This window comes from Petaurus breviceps, unplaced genomic scaffold, assembly GCF_028583685.1.
Source record: "Petaurus breviceps papuanus isolate PSGF00001 unplaced genomic scaffold, PetGlider_PUasm1.0 126, whole genome shotgun sequence".
NCBI lineage: Eukaryota > Metazoa > Chordata > Mammalia > Diprotodontia > Petauridae > Petaurus > Petaurus breviceps.
In genome coordinates, this window is record NW_027185655.1 from 38,798,437 (window position 1) to 38,825,936 (window position 27,500).

The window sequence follows — 27,500 nt, forward strand, 5'->3', positions numbered from 1 at the left end:
TCTCTCTCTCTCTCTCTCTCTCTCTCTCTCTCTCTCTCTCTCTCTCTGTCTCAGATTTATCTATCCAGTGATTAAAAATGTGTAATAAAAAAATCTGAAGGAAACTAGCCATTTTATTTTTCTCAGGGAAGGTAAAATAGAAAAGAGTGGAGGTGGAAGATTCTGAATGAGCAGTTCAGTGTCTCAAGTCAAGTCAACAAGCATGTATTGAGCATGTGCTATATGCCAGGAACAGTGCTAAGCATGAGGAATACAAAGACAAGGAAAAAGCAACAGAAACAGTGCCTGCTCTCAATAAGTTTACAGTCTAATGGAGGTAACAATATGCAAGTAATTATGTACCAAAAATCTATCTACAGTCTAATATGGAGATAATCAACAGAATAAAGGCATGAGAATTAACAGAGCTTAGAAAATACTTTTTTTCTACATGTGAGGATTTTGACTGAGACTTGAAGGAAGTCAGGGAAAGTCAAATAGAAAGAGAAAGAAAAACAATTCCAGTGTATGACATTAAAACTGTTTCTAAAATACACAGGATATCTATTATAATCTTCCAGATTTCAACTAGAACCAGCATAGAACCAAAGACTCACCCTAGCAAGACCATTCATGTGTGTGTTGATTCTGAAAGTATAGAAAGCTACAGTGTTTGGAACATTGTGCTCTAGTTTCTTTTTTTAGGGCAATACAATAAATGTCCAAAGATACGAATTCTAGTCCTTGATCAGTCATGAGTTATGTTCCTGACCCACAGCCTCCTATGATTTATAAGATTAAGGAATTGGATTAGATATACTCTAAGATACCTTTTACCTCTGAAACTTGGTTTTATACCCCCTCCAAGAATTGTGACCTACTTGGAGTCATCCCCAGAACATTTACTGAACTGTGTTCCCAAGGGTAAAGGGATAACATTTCATGACTTAAGTTTGCCTACCTTTTCCTTCAGCTATAAGTCATGGTACTCAAGGCTTTAATATAATAAACGAGTGTGGAAGAGACATCCTACTTGTAGTAATGCCAAAACTTACAGGCTTGGATATGGGGAGAGCTCCCTCCAACTCACCTACATAGAGTATTCTTTCTAAAAGGAAAAAAAATCCTTTCAACATCACATCAAGATTCTCCTTTCTTACCTTCCAAACCCTTTTTGGTGCTATGCTTGTGCTATGATGCTGTGTCAAAAGGTACCGCTATTTCCCAAGGTGCATTTAGTCTTTAAACTTCATTAAAAAGCTATTTTGAACTAAGCCTTTACTTCTTAATTCAGATGGAATATTTATGGTTTTTGGTAATTGTCTTCCCTGGCTATTTTCCCTTATGTAGAATTTAAACTAATCTAGCAGTGGTTTGGGATTGAGTTTTTTGGCTGAAAAGGGAAACTAGCAACTTCCTCTCCTTGCACCGTCCCCCCCCCCTCCACTTGGCTATGGGTAAAGCTTACTCACAGCCTCCCTACATGTGTCCCTCTGGGTAGGACTTTTTTCTTCATTCATCATCTTCATTCTGTCCCAGAACACAGTGGGGAGAGGATGGAGTTCTTTAATCTGCTTCAGAAGAGAACCAAAGAGAGGTGAGTTATTCGATGTCACTTCCTCCTAGAGAAGGTTCCTCCTGGTTCTTTTAACCAACCCTTCCTCTCCCACAAGAGTATTTGTGCTAAGGAGTATCTAGAATGGCTCAAATTAATTTAAAACTCTATTTTGGGAGAGTCCAAAATATACTATCAATAAAAATCATCCTGGTGTATAATCAGGAAGCTAACTCTGTGGACAGAGAATTAAACTCAGAATCAAGTAGACCTTAATTCAAATCTAGTCTGCTACACTACATATGTGATTGTGAGCTCATCATTTAATCTCTAGCCCTCAGTTCTCCTGTTTGTAAATTGGGCATAATAATAGTATTTATCTCATGGGGTCGTTGTAAAGAAGAAATGTGATACCATGGAAAGTGCTTTGCAAACCTTAAAGATCAATATAAATGCTAATTATTTTATTAACTTCAGTCCCCAGATGGAATCTCAGTGGCTAGAAACAGAATATCCTTTCTCTGTGTGTGTGTGAAGCTGAACATAGCCTCCTTTTTGAAGATAATAATAGCAATAATAACAGTTAACACACATGTATTTATTTAACACTTGCTATATGCGAACTGTGCTTAACCATTTAAAGAACGTGTTAAGCAATTTACAATTATTATCTTATTTGATTCTCAAAATAACCCAGAGGAGGTAGTACCCTTGTTATCCAAATTTTACACAGGAGGAAGTTGAGGTAAACAGAGTTAAGTGACTTGCCCAGCATCAGACAGCTAGTTAAGTCTCTGATGCCCAATTTGAACTCAGGTCTTCCTGACTCCAGGCCTGGAACTATGTCACCTCATTGCTTCATTTGCCTTTGAGCAAATGAAATACACACAGACCAGTAATGCACTGGATTAGCCGCAGTTTTATCTTAGTATCTGCTTTTGGAGAGAATGTGGACAGAATTGTGAAACAAACTAAGAAAACAGAAATAAACATTGGGTTGGAAACATGCTCTCCAAGGAAGAATGTGGAAGAGTGTCACCACTGTTGTTTTGTCAAACTGGGACAATTATATGGCCATTCTGAATGCATGGCTGCTGTCATTACCAAATTGTTCAGTTATGCTGCTATTTGTTTGTTTTTAAACCTTGTCTAGGATAGAAGCAGTGCACCAGTGGTGGTGGCGGCAGCAGCAGCAGCAGCAGCAGCACTGAACTTTCTTCTCTCCTTTTCCCTCCGATCACCTCCTTGACTGAATTTGCTGGGCATGGAAGCTCTGGCAGGAGCCAGAGTCAGCCTCCTTGCCTCGGGATATCACTGAGCCTGTGACTTTTGCAGTGACCACATGTCCAGGGGAACTTATCACTGAGGTGAGATCTTTCTTTGTCTTCATTGCTCCTTTAGGGATAGGAGGGACAGAAGGCTCATTCTTAAGGCTCTTCATGGCTCAAGTAAGATCACCATTGTCAAACTCACAGTTAAGATAGTAAATATGCCCTAGGGTACTTTTGAATCATTCTTTAATATTGAGTCTTGATACACTTGAAATCTTGCACAGAATCAGTATGTATATATATATATATATAATGTGTGTATAGATATAGATATGTGTGTACATAATAAAATATAAATATACATACAGATATACATATACATATATATACATTATACATGTATATAACAATATATTATATATTATATTGGAATTGATTGTGTGACATGGGAGATACTGTCACAGGACCACTCAGCATGGCCTGTCACATCAGAGAAGGTGCTGTGCTCTATGAGCAAAGCCAAATCAAAACAGCTCAAAGGAAACACAGGATGAACAAATTTAGAGTGTCCACACCAAATGATCACATGGACTATTTTTGCCCAACCTGTGGTAGAGCATTCTGATCTTGTATTACTCTGATAAGCCATAGTCGGTCACATCGAACTTGACTTTAGCTAGCATAGTGATGTTTTGGTCCTCTTTGAGAATGGACAGCAACCAACCATATATTATATATTATTATATTACATATAAAAATATATTATATATACTATATTAGTAGTAATTTTTATGAGCTGATGATGAATTTAAGAAAGAACACTAGGAACTGGACCATTAATTTCATTAGTAGAGGTAACTTTTTAGATAAGGAAATTCCCTCTACCAGTACAGATCAGAAACTCCCTGAAATTTCTAGCATTAGAAAGTAGTCAACTCTAGGTGGCAGAGTGGATAGGATACTTGACCTAAAATCAGGAAGACCTCTGTTCAAATATGATGTTAAGCATTTACTAGTTGTGTGACCCTATGCAAGTCACTTAACCCTGTTTTCCTCAGTTTCCTCATCTGTAAAATGAAGTGGAGACAGAAATGAACAAAAAAGTTCAGTATCTTAGCCAAAAACAAACAAACAAACCTAAAGGGGTCACAAAGAGTCATATACAACTGAAAATGACTAAATGACTAAACAACAAAAAGAATCTAGCCTGGGTACCTGCCCAGGGTCACACAGTCCATTTGGCTCACAGGCAGGACTTGAACCCAGGTCCCCCTGGCTTTGAAGCTATTTCAAATTCCAATATTCCACGTGGTCTGAAAAACAAATTAGGTTCAAGTTAGTATAATATGCAAAATATGGTCACACATAAAAGAAAGAGAGAAATTTGGCATAGTGGATAGAAGGTTGACCTTGGAATCAGGAAGACTTAGGTTTCAGACTTTCCTCAGACACTTAACTACATGTGTCATTCTGAGCAAATCACTTAAACTCCCAACAACCCAAACAACAAGCTACCACTTATGTTAGAAATAAGTTGATTTTTAGTGGTGGAGGGAGTTTACACACTGGTAGTTCCCCTCACTGATGAAATCAGTTATAACATTTATGGAAGATCAAAAGTATTTCCTTGGACAGACAATCTACTTTGTAGGGAATAAATATCTTATAAATTTGGATAGAGACCAAAAAAAATGTCTGTGATAGTTAAAAAAAAGCCACAAATGTATTTATAATCTCTTATTAATTTTAAAAAGCACTTAAGAGATTATAGTCATAGACTTGGCAAGGAACATTGAGATTTAGCATAAGCCTCTCATTTTACAGATGAGGAAACTGAGGCCCAGTAGGTTAAATGCCTTTTAACGTAAGAGTTTCAACAGAAACATTTTTTTATAATGATGATTTTTAAGAGTTGGAACAGAGAGCAATTTCTCAGCACCTTTTGGTGATTAAAAACAAAGAACTAATAACTAGAAAGTAATTTCTTTAAAATCATATGGTTAGAAAGGATCTCAAAAGAAATCTAATTATGATTTCAGGTGACAGTAAGCCTATGGCAGTGGATAGTGAATTGGGTCTTGAGTCAAAAGGACCTGAGTTCAAAACTGACCTCCCTTATTTCCTGGCTGTGTGACCCTGTGCAAGCACTTATGCTATGTGCCTCAGTTTTCTCAACAGTAAAATAGTGGTAATAATAGCTCCTCTCTCCCAGAGTTGTTGTGTGTTTCAAATATGATAATATTTGTGAAGTACTTAGCAAAATGTTTGGTTAATAAATTATTTTCTTCTTTATATTCTTTGGGGGGGGGGGGGTTGGAGTTAAGTGACTTGCCCAAGGTCACATGGCTAGTAAGTGTCAAGTGTCTGAGCCTGGATTTGAACTTAGGACCTTCTGACTCCAAGACCGGTGCCCTATTCACTGCAACACCTAGTCACCTAAATATTCTAAACAGGTGACAATATATTGGTTTTTAAAACCTCAGGGATAAGAATTCTATATCCTTTCTTACATAATAGTGGTGCTAATTGATTTACTTTAAAAAGTTTTGTTTCATTAAATATTTCTCAGTTAAATTAAGAAAATAATAATTTTTAAAAATTTTGAGTTCCAAGTTCATCCCTTCCTTATTATTCTGCCCAAGAAATTTCATATGAATTTTACACATAAAGTAATACAAAATCTATTTCCATATTAGCCATGTTGAAGAAAACAGATGAAAAAGAAAACAAGAAAAATAAAGTTTAAAAAGTATGCTTCAATCTGCACTACTAGTTCATCATTTCTCTATCAGGAAGTGGGTAGCATTTTTCAACATGGATCTTTTGAAATTTTCTTGTATTATTGTCCTTATTAGAGTAGCCGACTCTTTCACAATTGACTATTATTACAATCTTGCTGTTACCATGTACAAAGTTCTTCTGGCTCTGCTCACTTCATTTCACATGAGTTCTTATGCAAGTCTTTCTTTTTTTTTCCTGAAACCATCCTGTTTGCCTTTCTTTTTAACAACACAATAGTATTCCGTCATGATCATATATGACTGCTTATTCAGCTGCTCTCCAATTGATTGGCAGCCCTTAGATTTCCAGTGTTTGCTACAAGTATTATTTTTCTAAAAACAGAACCTTCCTCTTTTCTTTGATCTTTTTAGGATATAGACCCAGTAGTAGTATTTTGGGGTCAAAGAGGAGGCAAACTTTTATAGCCCTTTGTGTATATTTGCAAATTGTTTTCCAGAATGCTTGCATTTTTTGCAACTTCACCGACAATGTATTAGTGTGTCAATTTTTCCATATCCTTCCTACCATTTATCATTTTCCTTTTCTGTCATGTTATCCAAATCTGAGACACATGAGGTTGTACATCAAGGTTGTTTTAATTTCTCTAATTAAAAGTGATTTAAATATTTTTTCATATAAATATAGTTTTGATTTCTTTTTTTCTGAAAATTCTTTCTTCATATTCTTTGACCATCTATCAACTGAGGAATTGCTTTTATTTTTTTATGAATTTGGCTCTGTCCCCTATGTATTTGAGAAATAGGGCCTTACCTGAGAAACTGGCTGTACATTTTCTTCAACTTTCCTGTTTTGTGTCTGATTTTGGTTGCCTTAATTTTTTTTTAATGAAAGATCTTTTAAATTTCATGTAAGTAAAATTACCTGCTTTACTTCCCATTATCCTCCTTACCTTTTATTTGATCAAAAACTCTTCTTTTATCTCTAGATTTGACAGATACACTTACCCATGCTTTCCTAATCCACTTATATCTTTTAAGTTTAAATAATTTACTCATTTTGATTTTGTTTTGGTCTATGGTATATATTTTGGTGTATGAGATATTGGTTTATGGCCAGTGTCTGCAAACTGTTCTCCAATTTTCTGAGCATTTTTGTCAAATATTGTGTTTTTACCCCCCAAAATTTAGATCTTTGGGTTTATCAAAGACTAGATTACATTGTGTACTGTGTACCTAATTACTGATCCACCATTCTATCTATATTTTAGTCAGTGCGAGATTGTTTTGATGTTAACAGTTTTGTTTGAAATCTGGGATTGCTAGGTTGCCTTCCTTAATATCCTTCCCCCCCCACCATAGATTCTCTTAATATCCTTGACCTTTTGCTCTTCCACATGAATTTTGTAATTTTTTTCTCTAGCCTTATAAAATAATTGTTTTGTAGTTTGATTTTTATGACACTGAATAATTTAATTAATTTAGATAGGATCAAAATCTTTATTAACCTCAGCCTAGTCATGAGCAATGAAGATTTTTCCAATTGTTTAGATCTCTCTCTATTTGTGTTAAAAGTATTTTGTAATTTGGTTCATATAATCCCTGGGTTTGTCTTGCCAAGTAGACTCTGAAATATTTTGTATCGCCTGCATTTGTTTTAAATGAAATTTCTCTATTTCATACTGCTGTTTTTTTTTGTAGTACATAAAACTGGTGATAATTTAGGTGGATTTATTTTATATCCTGCAACTTTGATGAAGTGGTTAATTAATGGTTTCAACGAGCTTTTCAGTTGCTTTTCCAGGGTTCTTTAAGCAAAGAGTGATAGTTTTGTTTCCTCATTGCCTCTTTTTATATCTTCAGTTCATTTTTTCTTTTCTTATTATTACAGCTAGCATTTCTAGTGCAATATCAAATAATAATGGTGATAATGTACATCCTTGATTCAGCTCTGATCTTACAGTTCAAGTTTTTGATCTCTAACACAGAAAATACTTGTTTTTGGTTTTAGATAGATACTTAAGAATTTTTTTTTCATTTTTCAAATGCTTCATTAAATTCTGATTTACATCATTCATTTCCACCAGATTTTGAGTTACAAATTTTCTCCCCATTTTTCCCCTACCCAGCACCCCAAAATAGCAGTCCCACAGGATATCCCCTCCTCTCTCCCATATCTTCTCAAGTCCTCCTGACTCCGGGGCCAGTGCTTTACTTACTGCGCCACCTAGCTGCCCCCATGTACTGCTATTTTCAGAGCTAGTTCTGGGTATTTGGAAGTTTTCAGTGCTTCCAATGCGATGTGATGTGTGGTCACTCCTTTCCTGGTCTGCACACTAATCCTTACCCAGGAAGACTCCATTTTTCCTTGGAATTATAATAGATGCATACTGCTCTTTAGGCTCCAGATCCCTTGGGACTAGAAGTCATACTGTTCCTCAGTGTCCTTGATCCCTTTTCACTGAAAGCAATATTGCCCCTTACATATAGGTAATAGAATTGCCACATAGTATCTGGTCCTGCAAAAGGTGCTAGCACAGAGTTCTCTCTAATCTCTTTCTGACCAGTTATCATGTCCCCTTACTCTCTCTGGCTTGAGAGCTCCCAATGTTATTGCTTCTTCTGTCCCTACCACCTGGTCTCCCCACTGGTGTTTTATCCACTTGGGCTTTGGATCAGCTTCCACCCCATATCACAGATCTTTTTCCAACCTCCTAAGATTTTTTGGACTGGAAAAATCTCTTACTCTCACCTAATGGTCTTGCCACTCCAGAACTCAATTTGAGGTGTTATTTCAATTTGTTTGGAAGGGAATGTTGGGAGTGCTTTTTTTCTATTCTGTCATCTTGACTCTGCCCCTGGAATTAATTTCCAATCTCATATTCTGAAAACTTTTTTTAAATCACACATCTTAGTTATTTATCTTGATATATAGATTTTTATACTTTCTTTAAATATTATTTTATGGAAAAGATAATTCCATTTTTAGGAAGTTTTTTAGGATTAAAATGGAACCAGTACCTTTCAGATAGTTGATTCTCAGTAAGTATTCAATATGTAAATTTGTCTAGTCTAGTATAATCATTCATAGTTATTTGGAGAAGTTTTGCATAAAAGGTACATTGCACCAATGGTTAGGAGAGAGTATTGAGTCTTAATCCTGGTCCTGACATTTAGTAAGAGTGTTGTATTGAGAAAGTCTTTTAATATCTCTGCATTTTCATTTACTTATCTGTAGAATGGGTATAATGATATTTGTATTGTTTATCTCATAGGGTCATAATGTGGAAAGTTCTTTGTATATCAATTATTACTATTATAAAATTGTCTTAAGCACACCATCAACCCCCCTCAAGTTATCATTGTGGGTTTAAGTAAGAAGCAGTATATTATCATCAATGATTTGGGTGTTAGAAGTGGCAGGATTTACCAGCAGGGTAGTTTATTCATCTCTAAGAAAGCAGAATTTGATTCCATAAAAAGTAAAGTACAAGGAAAGCTTAGAGACATGTAGGATTCCTGGTTTGGTAATAAGCAGATGAAATTCCGTTTTATGTTTTATGATGCCCTGAAGGTGATCTATGGGCCAAAGACCCATTTCAACTACTCAGTACAAACAGAGTCACATTGATTAGTGAGAAGGACATGATCCTAGAGGGATGGGCTGAATGACTTTCACAGTGTTTTAACCTTAGTTTAAAGTCAATCCCTCCCTAGCTGAAATTCTAACTGAAAAAAGGGTGTGTATAGAGCCGCATTAGAGGATTTGTGGAAGGACTTGGGCAAATATAGCAAGGGATGATTGAATAAATATATAAATATAAAATAAATATATAACTGAATGAAAAAGCATTGAACAATTAATATGTGTCAGGCCCAGGGTTAATTGCTGAGAAATTCTGCCCTCCAGGAACTTACATTCTAATGAGGACAAACAACACATCTAGGGAAGTGCTGACCATGATGGGGAGTTTTAACATTGGACATCATTATAGGTGTGTGGAACCACTGGACTATTGAAGCTGTGGGTTGATTCAATGACTTAACTTGGTTAAGCTGTAATCTACCCTTATGGCAGGAGTAATAAGTTCTATGGAAGTAATGAACTAAAGATGAATTAAAATTTTATTGAAATACTTCCTATGTAACCTTGAGCAAGTTACTTAACCCTGATTGCTTTAAAAAAATACTTCCAATTACCATTTTTGATTGAGGTATGTGTGTTGTGAGAATACATGTATGTATGTATATATATATATGTATATATATATCACATTATCTAAGAGAGTTGTTTTTGGACAAGTGATACTCAAAGAAGATTGCATATTTCAGAGATAAAAGTATAAGCCTCTGTTAATAATTAGGTGAAAAACTTTTCTCCCAGAGTGCATATATATAATGTTCTCATTCTTCATATACAGCCTTTTCTCCCTCTTGGAATTACTTTGGATAGGCAATTCTGTCAATCCTATTTACTTGTCTAAACATCCATTCCTTGTATTCTTCCAATTATACAGTAACACAACCGTAACAGAGTCAGAAGGAACTGAAAAAAATATATCCAGGACAATTTCTCATTTGACTGGTAAGAAAACATGTCTCCTCTGTCTTGCATGTTCCCCTTGGGGTCACAAGGAATAGCTCCTTTTTGTTGTGGGCCAGGTCCATGATCATAGGGCATCTAGGTGGTGCAGTGGATAAAGCACAAGGCCTGCAGTCAGGAAGACCTGAGTTCAAATCCAGCCTCAGAACTCATTACCTGTGTGACCTTGTGTAAGTTACTTAACTCTTTTTGTCTCAATTTTCTCATCTGTAAAATGAGTTGGAGAAGGAAAAAGAAAACCACTTCAGTATCTTTTCCAAGAAAACCCTAAATGGGATCACAATGAGTTGGAGATGACTGAAACAACTGAACAACAAAGGTCCATGATCTAGCTTTTCCAGATAGGCATGGGTTTACTCTGCTTCACCCATACTCATTATGGCCCTACCAACAGTTCTGACTATATTAGACTAAGTATGAAAAGCTGTGGTTTGATGAGTGATCCTCAATTCATTGGCAGCCAGGTGTTCAGTGACTGACACGATAAAGCTGTCATGTTATGCTATGTTATGTCATGTTATGTTATATTACGTTATGTTATGACAACTTCTACCCATTGCTGCTAGTTCTGCCCTCTGGGGCTGAGCAGAGCAAGTCTAATCCTTCTAGTTGGCAGGACTTCAAATTGTTTCAAGACAGGTATTGTGACCTCCTCTAAGTCTTCTCTTCCATCAACTAAATATTACAGTTTCTTCAACTAATTGTCATGTAACACCATTTTGAGGACATTCAGCACCACATCCATTCTTTAGATGCTCTCCAGCTTTTAAGAAGGAGGACAACAGTTTGTGGGCCAATGGTTAGCATCCATGTGCACAAAAAGAAAACTGGAAATTTATTCTACATTATTGTTATCTCCATTACTTTCTTAAGTCCGTACAAGCAGTAAAGTAACAAATTAAGCCCTGTGGTGTACTATTTGTGAATTTCCAAGGAATAAATGTTCACCATAAAAACTGAACAACTCACTCTCATGAGACTATTCACATAACTTCAGAATACCCCTGGCGAGGGTCTGAATAATGTTTGGAAGGTTTTCTTCACTTCCTTCTGGCAGTATAAGGATAGCTCCAGTAGTAAGATTTTGAAGTTGTTCATGCTAAATTCCATCATATTTAATTCAGTTTGACATTTGAGTTTGTCAAGACCATTTTAAAACTTGTCTCTGTGTTAATTGTCTTTCTCGACTTTGTGTCACCGGCATTTTTGATAAGCATACCATCTATTCCTTTCCCCTTGATAGCTGAAAAAAGAATCCTCACTGTACCACACCCAGCATGTGATGACCCATCCTTTGATGAAAGGTGTCTAATAAGGAGGCCTCACATTGCTTCTTAAGTCAATCAATTCAGCTTTTGAATAGCTCTAATTGTTATTGTATTTTTCTTTACAAGTCTAAATTTATCTCTATAAATTCTATCCATTTCTCCTAGTTTTGCCCTATGGGGCTAGAGTAAAGACAGTATAATTTCTCTCCCTTTCCCCTCACATGGCAACTCATCACATACTCAAATCAACCAAGCAATTAACAAGTATTAAACAGCAACTAGGTATGAAGCACATAAGTAATCACTGGGGATTTGGACACCAAAAGAAGGAAAATAGATATAGAAAGCATGAAAGTGATTAATTTGATCAAATTAAACATATTTCCACATTAATTGTATTGTGAAAGAAGAATCAGAACAAAAGGGAAAAACCAAAAGAAAGAAAAAAAACAACCAAAAAAATAGAGAAAAGAGTGTACTCTGATCTGCATTCAGATTCCATAGTTCTTTCTCTGGATGTGGAAAGCATTTTCCATTGTGAGTCTTTTGGAATTGTCTTATTTGATTACATTGCTAAGAAGAGCAAAGTCTATCAAAGTTAGTCATTGCACAGTTTTACTGTTACTATGTACAATATTCTCCTGGCTCTTCTCACTTCACTCAGCATCAGTTCATGTAAGTCTTTTCAAGTTTTTCTGAAGTCACCTGTTTATCATTTCTAATGGAACAATAGTATTCCATTATATTCACATGCCAAAACTTGTTCAGCCATTCCCCAATTGATGTGCATCCCCTCAATTTCCAATTCGTGGAGCAGCTAGGTGGCATAGTAATTAGAGAACCAACCACAGAGTCAGGAGGACTTGAGTTTAAATCCAACCTCAGATATTTGACACTTACTAGCGGTGTGACCTTGAGTAAGTCATTTAACCCCAATTGCCTTGCCTTCTCCCCCTCCCAAATTTTTTTTTCCAATTCATTACCACCACAAAAAGATCTGCTATAAATATTTTTGTATACATGGGTTCTTTTCCCTTTTTTATGATATTGATGGGTCAAAGGATATGCAGTTTTATAGCCCTTTGGGCATAGTTCCAAATTGTTGTCCTGAATGGTTGGATCAATTAAAAACTTCACCACCAATGCATTAGTCTCCGGTTTTCCCATATATACTCCAATATTTATGGTTTTCCTGTTTTTCCATGTTAGCCAATCCCATAGGTGTGAGGTGGTAAATCCCAGTTATTTTAATTTGTGTTTCTCTAGTTCATAGAGATTTGCAGCATACTTTTCATGACTATAGATAGCTTTCATTTCTTCATCTAAAAACTGTCCATATAATTTGAGCATTTTTAAAATGGAGAATGACTTGTGTTCTTGACACAGTCCTCTTTATATTTTAGAAATAAGGCCTTTTTTAGAGTCATTGACTGTAAATATTTGTTTCCCAGCTTTCTGCTTCTCTCTCAATATTGGTTGCATTGGCTTTGTTTGTGCAAACCCTTTTTAATTTAATGTAATCACAATGATCAATTTTGCATTTCATAATGTTCTTTATCTCTTGTTTGGTCATGCATTTTTCCATTCTTCATAGATCTGACAGGTAAACTATTACTTGCTCTCCTTATTTGATTATAATACCACCCTTTTTGTCTAAATCACGTTATGTAGAATATTCTTACAAATAATTAAATATTTGTACTTGGTAAAAAGACTGCCATTCTGTGTTTTAATTTTTGTTCTAGGAATCCAAAGGTAGCTGGGTAGTCCAGTGGTCAGAGTGCTGCAGCTGGAGAGAAGAAAATTTGGTCTCAGATAATATTAACTTGAGCAAGACACTTGACCTCTGCCTTAGTTTCCTCATCAGCAAGATGGGCATAAGAATAGTGTCTACCTCCCAAGATTGTTATAAATATCAAATGAGATAATATTTAGAAAGTACTTTGTAAACTTTTAATTATTATGAAATAATAATAGTACTAGCTAATATTTATATAGTGCTTACGTGTTCCAGTAACTGTGCTAAATACTTTACAACCATTAGATCATTTATTCCTCACGACATCCCTCAGACTTAGGGACTAATTGATATCTCATTTGATAGATAAGGAAATTGAAGCTAATAGAGATTAAGTGATTTGCCCAAGGTCCGCCATTGTAGCAGCAAGCACCCCCAGCATCCCCAGGGTGTCTGCCAACACAGGTTCTTAGATCTGCTTTGTTAAAGGAAAGCAACTCAAAATGGGTTAACAAGCTTACTTTAATCAGTCAAATATGTATCCTTTACCTAGTTCAGGGGAAAGAGGTCAGCACCCCGAACTTCAAAGTATACAGACAGAATTATCAAGACAAAAACAAATCAAGTAGACAGATTTCCAAACTGTCCAACCATTACATCCATACCAAACAACATCTGGGTTTCAAAGCTGGGGGGCTCTGGACAACAGCTTTCCAGAGTTTCATCTAATCAAATCACAGAACACTTCTCAAAGTGAGCCCCAAAACAAAGCTACACATCGGGGCTTATATAGTCTTCTCCTGGCTCAGAGAATGTAACAACCTTATTGACTCACTGGCCAATCAAGAAGTATCTACTGAAAAACAAGCCTCCCACCCCAGGCTCCAGGTGCACTTTAGCCTAGGGGCAGGAAAGATCTTAAAAATTTGCATTCCCATTACAGCCATCTAGTAAATGTCTGAGAGTGGATTTGAACTCAGGTTTCCCTGATAACAGACCCAATGTTCTATCCACTGCACTACATTATTATTATTTTCTTGTTGTGACATCTTTTTAACTGCTGTTAAACAAAGTTTTATTGTCATTTTGTCCTTGTATATGATGCCTTTTATCAAAATTCCTGTTTATCTCTTTTAATTAGGTCTATTTTTGTCTATCATATACAATGTATTGTTGGATTCTAGCTTCTCATCCATTCTTCTGTCCACTTCTGGGCAAGCTGACCCCATTCATGTTCTTAGTTATGAGTACTGAGCATTTCCCTCCATCTTATTGGCTTCTGTTTATCTTACTCTCTCATTTATTCTGTTCCTCCTCAAGACTCTGTTTTGCTTCTGATCACTGTTTCTCTCAACCTACTCTCCCTTTTATTACTCTCATATTTCTCTTCTCCTCTTCCCTTCCTATTTCCCTGATTCCCCTGTTGGAGAAGATAGATTTCTATTCCCAACTGAGTGTGTGTGGGTGTATTTTATTTCACATTTTCTTCTTCTTCTTCTTCTTTTTTTTTTTAAGCAATCAGGGTTAAGTAACTTGCTCAAGGTTACACGGCCAGTTATTTCTGGGTGTGGTGCTGAGTGTCCGAGCCCGGGATTCGATCTCCAGGTCGTCCCAACACTGGAGCTGGTGCTCTTACTCACTGAGCCACCTGGCCGCCCCTAAGCAATTGGGGTTAAGTAACTTGCTCAAGGTTACACGGCCAGGTGTTTCTGGGTGGGTGCTAAGTGTCCGAGCCCGGGATTCGATCTCCAGGTCTTCTCAACACTGGAGCCGGTGCTCTTACTCGCTGTGCTACCTGGCCGCCCCCACATTTTCTTCTTTTTAAGATTCTTTCAAATTTGTTTTATTGTTTCTGGATGTCTCATGGAGGCATTAGCTTCCAGTTGCCCAAGTCTAATTTATAAGGATTTTTTTTTCTTCAGTGAGTGTTTTTTATCTCATATTTTTCCATTTGAAGAGGTTTTTGTATTTTTTTCTTCGGAATTTGTGTCTTGATTGCTTTTACTTCTCTGGCCTTCAGTTTGCTCATTAGTAAAATGGGGATAATATTATTCATACTATGTACTTTACAAAGTTGTTGGGAAGAAATGCCTTTATATACTTTAAGGCTTTATAAAAATATTTGCAATGGCCTTTCCCTTAACAAAGATCTTCCTGCATTTGCTCTTTATTTGTTTGTTACTATCACCCAGCAAAAGATAATAAAGCTGGGAAAAGTTGGTTGTTTTTTTTTTTTTTTTTAAAGCAGTTGGGGTTAAGTAACTTGCTCAAGGTTACAAAGCCAGTTTTTTCTGGGTGTGGTGCTAAGTATCTGAGCCCGGATTTGATCCCCAGTTCATCCCGACACTGGGGCTAGTGCTCTTACTCACTGAGCCAACTGGCCGCCCCAAGAAATAAATTATTATTATTTTTTTGCCTTTGCAGGGCAATTGGGGTTAAGTAACTTGCCCAAGGTTACACGGCTAGTATTTTTGTGTGGGTGTTAAGTGTCTCAGGCCAGAACCGAACTCGGGTCCTCCCGACTCCAGGGCCAGCGCTTTACTCACTGTGCCACCTAGCCGCCCCTAAAAGTTGGTTGTTAAATACCAAGCAGAAATTCATTCCCTCCTTTCAGCAACTGAGAGGCAGCCACAATTTTTATTTTTACTTTTTTTGGCAAGTAAGTCAAATATAAAATAATAAAATACGGATATAACTCATTTACCATTCATTTTTTCACTTCATGTTTGGGACTCCTGCCCTGTTTCTCTCTGTTCCCATTATTTGTTCCCTCCATTATCCAATCATACTTCACACCAAATCCCAGTTGTTCTCTCTGATATCTCCCATCTCTTTCCAATTCTGAGACTATAATCAATCACAGAAGCTGGACTTCTGGACTGAAACAATCAAGCCAGAAGTAAGAGCCTGATCCTGATATCTCTGTTGAATCAGTCAATGGAAGAAATTTTGCTAGGAGCAAAAAAAATCTTTAACTATTTGCAAAAAATGAAGATCATAGCATGAAGTGAAATGTTTTTAGATTGGATGTGTCTTGTGACTGGCTGAAGAAACTCATTTACAACCCATGTCAAAGAGTGTCATGAAAATCAAAGAAGATGGTACATGCAGACTATCCACAAACACACACAGATGTATATAGTAATAGTAGCAGTAACAGTAACAGCAGCAGCAGTATTAGTATTCAAAATTGATCAAATATTTTTCCTATATCTAGTAAAAAGTCATTGATTATTAGGCCCTGGCCAAACATTCATTTATTGATTCAAACTAAAAGTCCAGGATCTATGTAATTATTGAGGTAGAGATTTGGAGCAACCCTCTTACATTCAAGAATAAGGATATGCAAAATAAATGCAATGTATATGGAAGGTAGCTTTCAAGGTGAAGACACCCACCTCTGGAGAAAATGTAGTTTGGCACTTAATTTTATGAGCTTATCTTCATGGTGTGTGTGTGTGTGTGTGTGTGTGTGTGTGTGTGTTTGTGTATACAAAATAGAAATTTATAGATTGCTCTGTAGTTCCTGAGAAGTCTATTGTAGCATTTTTTAAAGTTAACTAAAGGGAGTAATACAGTCATCTCATATGAAAATGCATCCAAATGTTCACATCTTTTGCTTCCTCCCCACCTCTCTATAACTAATAAAATAACGACCCAACAACCAGAAATATTGTTTGTTTTTCTCCTCCCTTATCAGAAAAAAAAATATTTGCATGTGAAAAATATGTATAGCCAAGCAAAACAGATTTTCTCAGTGGATAAATTAAAAAATCTACACTTCATTCTGCACCCTAAAGCCTTCACCTCTCTGTCATTGATGGCATGTTTCTACATTGGTCCTCTAGAATCATGAATAGCCATTGTTATCAATCAGAATTTGTACAATTTTATTATTTTTTTTCTAAGCAATTGGGGTTAAGAAACTTGCTCAAGGTTACACGGCCAGGTGTTTCTGGGTGGGTGCTAAGGGTCTGAGCCCGGATTCGATCCCAGGTCATCCCGAATTTGGGGCTAGTGATCTTACTTGCTGTGCTACCTGGCCACCCCATTTGTACAATTTTCTAAGCTGTCTTTACAATATTGTTATAATTGTATAAATTATTCTCTAGGTTCTGCTTATTTTGTTCTTCATCAGTTCATATAAGTCCCCAAAATTGTTAATTTTTTTTAACAATATTGACGTTGTTAAATTATTTCTTTGGTTCAGCAGACTTCACTCTACCACTTGGAAAAGGAAACCAGGGATTCTGAGAGGTGGGGAAGAAATGGGAGAGCATTCTTGTCGTGGGAGAGGGGAGTGTCTAGTGAACACGTGTGCAGAGAGGATATGACAAAGTTGTGTAGGAAGAACAAAAAGACGACCAGTAAAGAGAGTGTGGAAATGGGAAAGATTTCAGGCCTTATACCCCATGTTCAATTTATACTTCCTTATGTTGCCAGGATCATCTCTTTCCATGTAATTGCATTTTTTCTGGGTCTGCAGCTGAGCTAACTCTCTTAGGTGCTTTTGTTATTTTACCTTGTTTCAAACTCAATCACATTTTGTTATTTTCCACTTAAGTGACTAACCTCTGTAGGTTCTTTTGCATAATTTCCTAGTTCTTACTGATATTTATTTAATTTTATCAGAGAATTTAATTAACATGAGGCAACTGTTCTTCCAGATCATTAGGAAAATGCTGAACAAGACTAGTGCTAGTTTCAATTCCTGTGATGCTCTACCCCAATCCCTTAAGAAAATTTCTGTATATTATTAATCTTTGCCAGAAATCTCTCAGTGAGTTTCTCATCCATGTTCAAACCTGAACATGGACTTGAATGGACTAAATATGGAAGACATGATCTCCAGAGGCCTACTTCACCCACCAACATCCTTTCTTTTACAGTGAACTTAATGATCATCAACACAAGCACATTTCAATACACAAAGAAGAAAGATGACTATAGAAAAAGTTATGAACTTTATGCAATTTCTACAGAGAAGAAATACAAACCATCAACAGTGATATGAAAAGATTCTCTCGCACCCAGTTCCAGAGCTTCCCTCTACAACCACCCATTTTTCTACCATTTTTCTTTTGAAGTCTTCATACTGAGGACAAAAGTTAACAGAGGTTGCAGGGAAGAAGGATCTAGTGAAACCTTATGTACTCTAACTTCAGTTGGGTTCTAGTCATTGATATTATTTACTCCCTATTTCACTCTCAACGCTGGATATTCCAAACCTTCTCTCTCTTCAAGCCACCAGCTTTACCCAAAATTTTTTTCTCCAGCAAGATGGCCAAGCAATCTGCCCCCTACTTTACTAGGAAGACCAAATAAAGCAAATCAAACCTAAGGTCATTTATTGTGAACTGTCTCATCTCCCTTTCTCCACATCTCATGATTTCTTTGTAGTTTTGACTCTCTGATTCTCTATTTCTCTGTCTTTCTTTATCTCTTTCTTCTTTTTCTATCTTTCTCTTCTCATCTCTTAGCCTCCTTTTATCTCTGTCTCTCATTCCAGTCTCAGTATACCTACTATCTCATGATCAGCATGATATTCACAAATACACACAATTAACTAATATTATTTGAAAAAAAAATCATTGACAATCCTCCCCTTTTCTATTGACATTTACTTTCTTTGATAAAAAAAAAAAAACCTCCCCTAGTTATGTTTCTGTTGATATGGCTCCTTCTTTGTGGGTTTCTTTGTGAATTAATTTTCTTCTTCATTCTTCTTTCATGTAGATGTGTCCTAAGGCTCTGATTTAGTTCCTTACCTCTCTGCTGTTTCTATCTCTCTTTCTATCTGTTTCCGTCTCTGTGTACACAAACACATACACACATATGTATGTGTATTTATATATACTTGTATATATGAGTGTATATATGTATTTGTGCAAGCATGCATATATGTATATATTTGTTTATATGTATTTACATATATATGTATATGTGTGTGTGTGTGTGTTTTCTCTAGGAGAACCCAAGAAGCCATGAGTGTGAGAGACAGAGAGAAAGGGAGAGAAGGTCACACACACACACACAGACAGAGACAGAGAGAGAGACAGAGACAGAGAGACAGAGACAGAGAGAGAGAGAGAGAGAGAGAGAGAGAGAGAGAGAGAGAGAGAGAGCCAGTCTAGCACCAGCACATGACTATTATACAAGTTTCTTTCTGTGTTCACAGTTTTGAACTATTGGTACTAACAACCCCCTGCCAATTTGGGGATACAAGTAGCTCACAAGAAAGGTGTTTACTGAATTGATATAGTAACTATAATAGTTTTTATATACTTATTATTATACAACCCCACCTACTCCATAATCATGGTGAATACTATCCTACAAATATTTTTGCATAATGAAAATGGTGGATATAAAAACAAATAAATTAACATACATATAAATAGGGACCATACATAGTAAAAGAAAATGATACTTCTAGAACTAAAGACTATGACATCTTTTCTTATGTTGTCTTCATGTTGCATCTCCTAGATGTAGTCTTACTTCTGGGAAGATAATTTTTCTTGGCTCCTTGAGCCTGTGTCTCTTCACAGTTTAAAGTAGTCCTTGTGGTTAGACTCTCATGGACTATTCTTTGCTGGACACAGTGACTTCTACTGGATGATTTATTATGTTGCTAGAAGATGACATTACCAATAGAGGTAGGGAAATGAGGTGAGGAAAGGGGAGATGACTGGAGGAAGTATAGAAGAAATAACCCTCTCTTCAGCTGGCCTCTATACTGTGGTGATTTCTGATGTCACTGACAATTCATCATCTTTTTATTTTGAGTCTCAGTTTTCCTTGGATTTTAATGACACTAAGTGAATAAATGATCCTTGTTGTCTGTTTCCTTTGCTTGTTTCTTTTCCTCCCCTTGCATTTTACTCTGGGAATTCCCTGAGTAAAACATATTTCCAATCTTTGAGAAATCATCCCTTATTATGTTTTCTATTATCACCACTAGGCAGTTGATTCCTAGATCTATATTTTTTTTAGCTCTGGATTGTCTTCAAAAACACAAAATCACTGAATTCGGAACTGGAAGAGATCTCAGTAGCCATCTTTATTTTTCCTATACTTGAAAGGAATCGTCTTCATAAAATACTTGACAAATAGCCATTCAGTATCTATTTGAAGAACTCAAGTGAGGGGTAACTTTAGTTCTACTGCATTCTATTTTTACAAGTTTTTCCTGACATTGGGCATAAATTTGAATTTTTTCAACATGCACCCACTGCTACCTCGTTTTGCCATATGAAGAGAGACAAACAAATAAATAAACCTAATCCACAAGACGGACTTTCAAATACTTGAATACAGCTGTCATCCTTACCTCTCTCCCCTCCAACTATCATGTTGTCTTTTCTCCAAGCTAACCGAAGCCAATTTTTCAACATATCCTTATATGGCATGTTCCTTTGCCACCATGCTTGCCCTTCTTGAAATGTTCTCCAGCTTATCAACAACCTTCTTAAACTCTGGTGCCCAGAATGGAACATAATAATCTAGATACCATCTGCCAAGGGCAGAGTACAGAGGGACCATCTCCTTATTCCTGGAAGTTATGCCTCATTTAATGCAACTCCAAATCACATTAACTTTTTTGGCCTCCATATCTTGCTGCTGACTCATAGTGACTTTGCAGTTCACCAAAACCCCTAGGGTTTTTTTTTCTAACAAATGACTAACTTCCTATTTTTCTTTCATTCTCTACTTGTGAGGTTTTTCTTTTCCATTTCTTGTTTTTCTCAACTGTTGATTAGACATTTCTGCTTTTGCCTATCTTTCACCATCATCTCAAAATGTTCTATAGTCTCAAAATCAAACCTACAATGGAATTCTTTATTTTCCATCCAAAATTGATTCCCAATATTCCTATGTTGATAGAACTTTTAGTTTCTTTGTTATCTAGACAAGAAATCTTTGAGTTAGCTTTGACTCCTCTCTGTTGCTCTCTCTGACTCCTCTTCATCCCAATAATTAGGCCAATTATCCAATCAATTTAATCCAGCAAACATTTATTATGGCTCCACCATGGCATTGTGCTTGGTAGGGTCTGTGATAGAAAAATAAAGTAGCTTATACTCTGAATGTTCTCAAGGGATGTCTTTCATTCCTGGAATGTTCTCAGCCCATCATCTCTATCTCCTCACTTCAATGACTTCCTTCAAATATCATCTAAAGCCTCACCTTCTGTGAGAAGCCTTTCTCAATTCTACTTAATGCTAGTACCTTTTTCTGTTCATTATCTACCAATTTGTCTTGTTTGTATATAATTGTTTCCTTTAATAGACTGTGAGTTTCTTGAGAGCAGGCAATGTCTTTTGGCTTTTTTTTTTCTTGTATGCTCAGAGTCAAGCACATTAACTGGCACATGGTAGACACTTATTAATGCTAATTTGTGGATTTGACTTATGGATTATAGAATAATCGAGGAGCTAAAAACTTTTCAGTTTATAAACCTTGTCAATTTTTCATTTGAGCTATCCATTTCATTTTCTCCCTTACTATTTCTAACTAGTACTATTTGGGAATTATTTTCTATAGCATCTCAGAAAAGTGGCATCCAGATCCCACTTGAAGATTTGAAGTTAGAGGGAACACTTTACCCACCAAAGTAGCTGAGTGTACTTTTAGATAACTAATTATTATGCCATTTCTCTACTGCCAGAATCTTAGTTCAGGTCCTTATAATACATCTCTGAAATGTCTAGTAACTTCCTAATTGGTCTCTATGATTCCAATCCCCCCTTCTATCTCACCATATCCTTGCAATCCTGTGCATTATTCCCAGCTTTATCTTTGTGAAACATTGTTTTGTCTCAACATACATGATGGTCAGGATAAGGATGAGATGAAAATGATAGGTGATCTATTTTAGGAAAATAATATCTTACGGATTATATCTTCAATGACTTGACTTCTAATGAACACAAAATATATGCAAACATATATGCATATATATTTATATATAATAAAATTTACATTTCCTTTCCTAGGATGAAAGGATTGTATAATTATGTTTGGAGTCCAAACTGTGGGTGTCTATGTAAGTTACAATCTCTAGCACTGAACAGATATATCTGCTTTACATGTTGATAAAACAATTGAGTTTAAGAAGAAAATGGTTTAATTCAATGCCAAATTTAGTAAGACTCGTTTTTTTCCCATAAATTAATACATTGAGTGTTTGAATTGACCATTTAGGTAAATTGGTAGTTAATTTGGGAGCACTAAATAGACATAACTACATTTGCGTTTTTTTTTCAATAGCACCTTTAAGTCCTCCATGCTAGACTCATTTGCAAATTTAGAATCAAATTAGAAGGAGAAATACTAGAATAGTAAAAGTTTTGACAGTATTTCCAGCCGCCATTGTAGAAGAAAACACTATTAAATCATATTAGAAAGGCTTTTCTTGACAGATTCCCAAGTCCATAAGTCCATATTGCCTGGGCTTGTTTCAGAAATGTGTCCAAACAGGATCTGAATCCAATATAGGCATTATTGCAGATGCTCTGATTTAACACACTAAGAAATCATCAATCTTTCTTCTTTGGTATTTCTTCATATTTAATCATTAATTTATTTGATCTGAATGGATTTTTCTCTCATAGTTATCAATAATGATTTGCATATACATGAACTCAGAGCTCTTGTACAATATTGTTTGTATATAGTAATACTATCTATTTCTAAAATACTTTACAATTTCCAAGCTCTTTTATATAGATGATCTTAATTAATCTCTGCAGCATCCTAGTTAGATAGGCAGGGCCAATTAGGTATAACCATTCCCATTTTAGAAATGGGGAAACTGAGGATCATGCAGTTTGTGTATTTTTAGGTGCCACAATTAGTATCTGAGAAAGGAAAAGATATCATTTTAACTTTTAATCTAATACTCTTTCTGGTATATGAGAAAATAAGCAATTGTAGTGAATTATAAATGTATATGATAACCTCTATTCAAACAAATCTTTCAGGCTATTCAATTGTTTTTTCTTACATCAAGTCTATGAAGAAGGTACTATATTATTCCCCCATTTTACAAATGAGTAAAATTGAAGGTCAAAGAACATGGAACTTCTTCTTGGCCACACAATTAGTAAGTGCTGAGGATAGATTTGAATTCAACTTTCCTGATGCTGAGTCCAACATTTTCTTTCCCTTGAACCACACACTCTCTTGACAAATATTCCCAATCTCTCCATGTCCTTTTTTTTAAAAAATGTACTTTTTATAGACAAATGGATTTAAATATACATCAAAGCTTATGCCTAAATAGCATTATATGACAACGTCCTGAATCATGTTCAAATTTAACAAATGTAAAAGTAGGCTTTTGAACCATTCAAGTTTTCATTGATCCGCTGAAGTTGTTGTTTCTGAATGGCATGTAGCAATAATTTTTAACACTGAATCACTGTTCCAATAGACTCTAACGACTTTAGGTTCCAAGTTACTGACACCGCAGCATTTTAAAAAATATTATATTTGAAGATCTTCCATTCATTTCATTGTAAAAAAAAAATGTGTTCTACAGGGAAGAAAGGTGTGTATACATGGTAATTTTGTAAAGATATTAATGACTAAAAACCATAAAAAACAACATTTAAATTTTTTTCTTTAGAAATATGAAAAACTATTTGTGGACTGTGAGTACTGTAAAAGGCTGGAAGCTACCACATATAAAATCACAGATTTATCATTCTCTAAAAACTGAAACAATGGCTAAAGATCAAGCTTGCTTGAGAATATATCCTTATTTTCTTTTCCTCATGTTTAAGCACGTTTGAACAATTTTTGTCTCAGAAATTTGGTTTTACATCTTTTAATCTTTTGAAAAATGTGAAAGTCATTGTTCTACCTACTGTGACTGAACTAGACAACTCTCACAATTTAGGGACCTCTAAAAATACACACCTATTTTGATCTAATTAAGACATAAGAAATTAAAATGCAACCTTTTACTTTTAATAACGAGTGCTATGGCTATAGAAAAACTTTCCAGTCAACCTTTCAGGCTTGTTCAGAGAGATCTAGGTTTTTATATGTTTATACGACACATTCTCTAAAGGGCCTTGCTTTATGATAATGACAGAGAACAATGTAAAAATTCTGTGAACATATAGCAACTGAGAATTCTGATTAAAATGACTCCTCAGAATTTCCTCCTCCTCCTCCCTACCCCCGATCTCTCTTCATCATTTCCTTCTTTTAGTCTCAGCCATTTGGTAATCCTGTGCATAAAATTTGGGAAGTCAAACATTACAAGCAAGGCCTAAAATCTTTGTCTGAAAGTCTTTTTGTTCTTAACTGTCAGAGAGTATAAAAAATCAGCTGTGGTATTTTCGGCAGTATCCAATTTCAAATGTCCTTTTATTCTGTGCTTTTATGGCCAGTTGTTTGACGACATATAGATATAGTTACTTCAGGGGTCTGAGCCTGGGCCATTGGTGTTGGTCTGACTTTTTCTGGGCATTGTTGACAAACGGTAGCCCCCAATTTAAAGAGTTTTGAAAGCAGATTTTGCTGCTTTGCATTTTTATGTGGTGAAGTGATGTTTTCACTGAAACTGTTCCATGAAATATTCACTTTGAATCTTTTTAAACCCAGTTTAATTCATCTCCCATTTATTAAGCGCTCAAAAAAATCAGGTCTTTTCTCTATTAATGATAAAGACAAGTACAAAGGAAATCATGGAAAAAATACAGTTCATCATAGACACTAGGGAGGAATAAGGGGGAGCTAAAATTGTTTTAATGGCCATTAGACATAAAAAATGTGGAAAACCTTCTCCAATTCCAAAAGGCCTCTCAGTATCCTACTATAAATCTAAATATATAATATGGAACTTTCTTCTCAAGCTTTAGAATAGTGATTTATGTCATTATGAATAAATCACATTTCCTGAAATTTAAGAATTTCAGTAAGACAGAATTACTATTAAATCTGAAAAAAAATGTACTGTTCCAGTAATGACCATGAGGCTTAGGAAGGCAACTCACACATCCTCCTCCTTTCCCCCATTTAAATATATCAGAATAAGTCAATCAACAAATATCAAGCATCTACTGTGAACCAGGAACTCTGCTAAGCATAAAGAATTTTTTTTCTTTTTTCTACCTATACAGATCATATAATATGGAAATAAATAATTCGCATTTAAGCCCATTTTAGACAGGTATTACAAATGCAAAATTTGTTTTTAATTTTATTATTTTTCAAAAATTTTCAGGTCTTATATAATTCTTATGGGAAACAATACAATATTCTAATAATGAGTGGGAGGGAGTACAGATTAATGATACACAATGATTTATGTAAATTAAAGGATTTGGAATCACCATTTGGTGCATATCATGTTTTAACAAATAACAAAACCAAATGTTTTGACTGTTTATTTGGCAATAAGAGTGACCTAGAAGACTGTTATATGTTAAGGAAGTTTGGATGTTTGAACTCCCAACAATGTGCTTGTGGGTTCTTCGCAATTTTGTGGGATTCTTTTTTTTTTCTCCCTTTAAGGAAAATGCTGCCTTGTGGATAACCAAGCTCTTGATTAATACAAAGGAAAAAAAAAACTAGCTAAGGACTAAGACAGAGAGCTGATACATTTTCAAGGAGGACTGGCCTGCTGCACTTGTGAGCGATGATAGATCTGTGCGAAATATAATCCTGATTAAAAATGCATGTGTGAAACCCCTTCGAATAAAGCGGTGTCCAACAACAGACAGAATTTTCATGTGAGAAGGTTGATATAACCACTCTTGGGGCCTCCACCTTATCATTTGTGAACATTTTTGCATTCCCCAAAATTCAATCATGCTTGCTTTTGAGTGGATAAAATTGTATTTATTAATAAAAGACTATAAGAAGAAATATATGTGTCTCCGCCCTAATAAATACAGTAATGTGTAGATTTCCTAGCTAGTGCTAGATAAACTGAACATATATATTATAAAAAATAGCTAAATAAAGGTAGTTGACAGATATAAAATTATGTTTACAAATCCAGCATTTGGGACTATGTCAAGTAATCATGTTGAACAATTTTAACTATAATGTTATCTCCTGAGTGTTATTATATTTAATGTGGATTGGTATATAAATAAGCCCTAATTCATGTAAATTGACTCTTGGTTATTGATGAGTCCTCTAATATTTTTATAATGCTAACCACTTAACTATTAGACAATGATAGGATAATTTTCTCCATTTATAGAAACTGGAATTCTTATATCTTTCCATATTCCTTAGACTTTAGGTATAAAAGCTATATGTAATGACTTTGTAATTATAATAAGCACATTATATTATGCATAAAATGTACTGGAGAAAATTAAACATGTATTTCAACTAAGAAGGTGCCTAGAGAAATATAAGTAACCTGCCTAACTTTGGTTGCCCCTTATTTAGTAATAAATGCTGTGTGTGATTTTAATACTGTGTTAATGGCCTGGATTGACTAATTGTGGACATTTTACTTTTCTATGTATGAGTCTAAACCATACTAATTTTTTAGTTCATTCAAGTCATGAGGAAAAAAAATTGTGTGTAATCACTAGAGTAACCCAGTAGGGAAGAATAAAGGGATATGAATCCTTGTAAATACTTGTCTAGTACAACATAGGTCTCTATCTCATTGTATAATTGCTATTTTTTGATGTAGACCTAGTTGTATTTTGGGGAAGAAGTTCAGTAGAAAGAAACATTTATTGAACATCCATGGGCTATATCATGGTACTAGGTGATAGTACACTTAACTCTCCTGAGTGGCACCTTTTTTAAACAGCTATTTGGAGAGCTGAAGTTAAAGTTCTTTATTTCAGAAAAAAAGGACCAGAAGTGCCCTGTATAAATCTCTCCTAAATCCTTTAGTTTATCTGAGTCTTCTAAATAAAATTTTGATAAATTTTTGTTATATAGAAGCAGGGGTTAAGAGTTAATGGTCCCTTTTGTCTGGTTGACTTATTACCACTTTCTTTTCTCAGCCTAGACTGAGTTAGCTGCACTTTATTTACCCTGTTCTTTTCCATGTTTGATGGAATTTTGGAGATTGAGTAAAATCCATAAGCCTGATGCATTAAAAAACATCAAACCCCCAAAACTTTGTGGCAAGTTTATTCTTATACATTTAACTAACTGATATCTTTATCTTTATTTTAAAATTAAATAAATACAGAGATGCTGGTTGTTTATGACCAAATGTTTAGGGTGTCCATACTTTATGATTGTTTCTTTCTTCTATAAAACCCCCTTTAATGAAACTAAAAGCATAATGACAATATATAGCTTTCATTTTTTTCACTCAACAGTCAATAAACATTTATTAATCACCTATT

At 35.3% G+C, this 27,500-nt stretch overlaps 2 long non-coding RNA genes across 2 annotated transcripts in view; one reads left to right on the forward strand and one right to left on the reverse strand.

Annotated features, from left to right (window-relative positions):
- Positions 1-26,037, forward strand: part of LOC138169991 (uncharacterized) — a 27,476-nt gene extending 1,439 nt beyond the window's left edge. Inside the window, exons 2-4 of the long non-coding RNA XR_011170501.1 lie at positions 2,688-2,901; positions 10,061-10,128; positions 25,684-26,037. This is a non-coding gene — a long non-coding RNA (uncharacterized lncRNA). The remainder of the gene's footprint in view (positions 1-2,687; positions 2,902-10,060; positions 10,129-25,683) is intronic.
- LOC138170011 (uncharacterized) overlaps positions 1-27,500 on the reverse strand; it is a 511,203-nt gene that overhangs the window by 38,915 nt on the left and 444,788 nt on the right. The window lies entirely within an intron of this gene.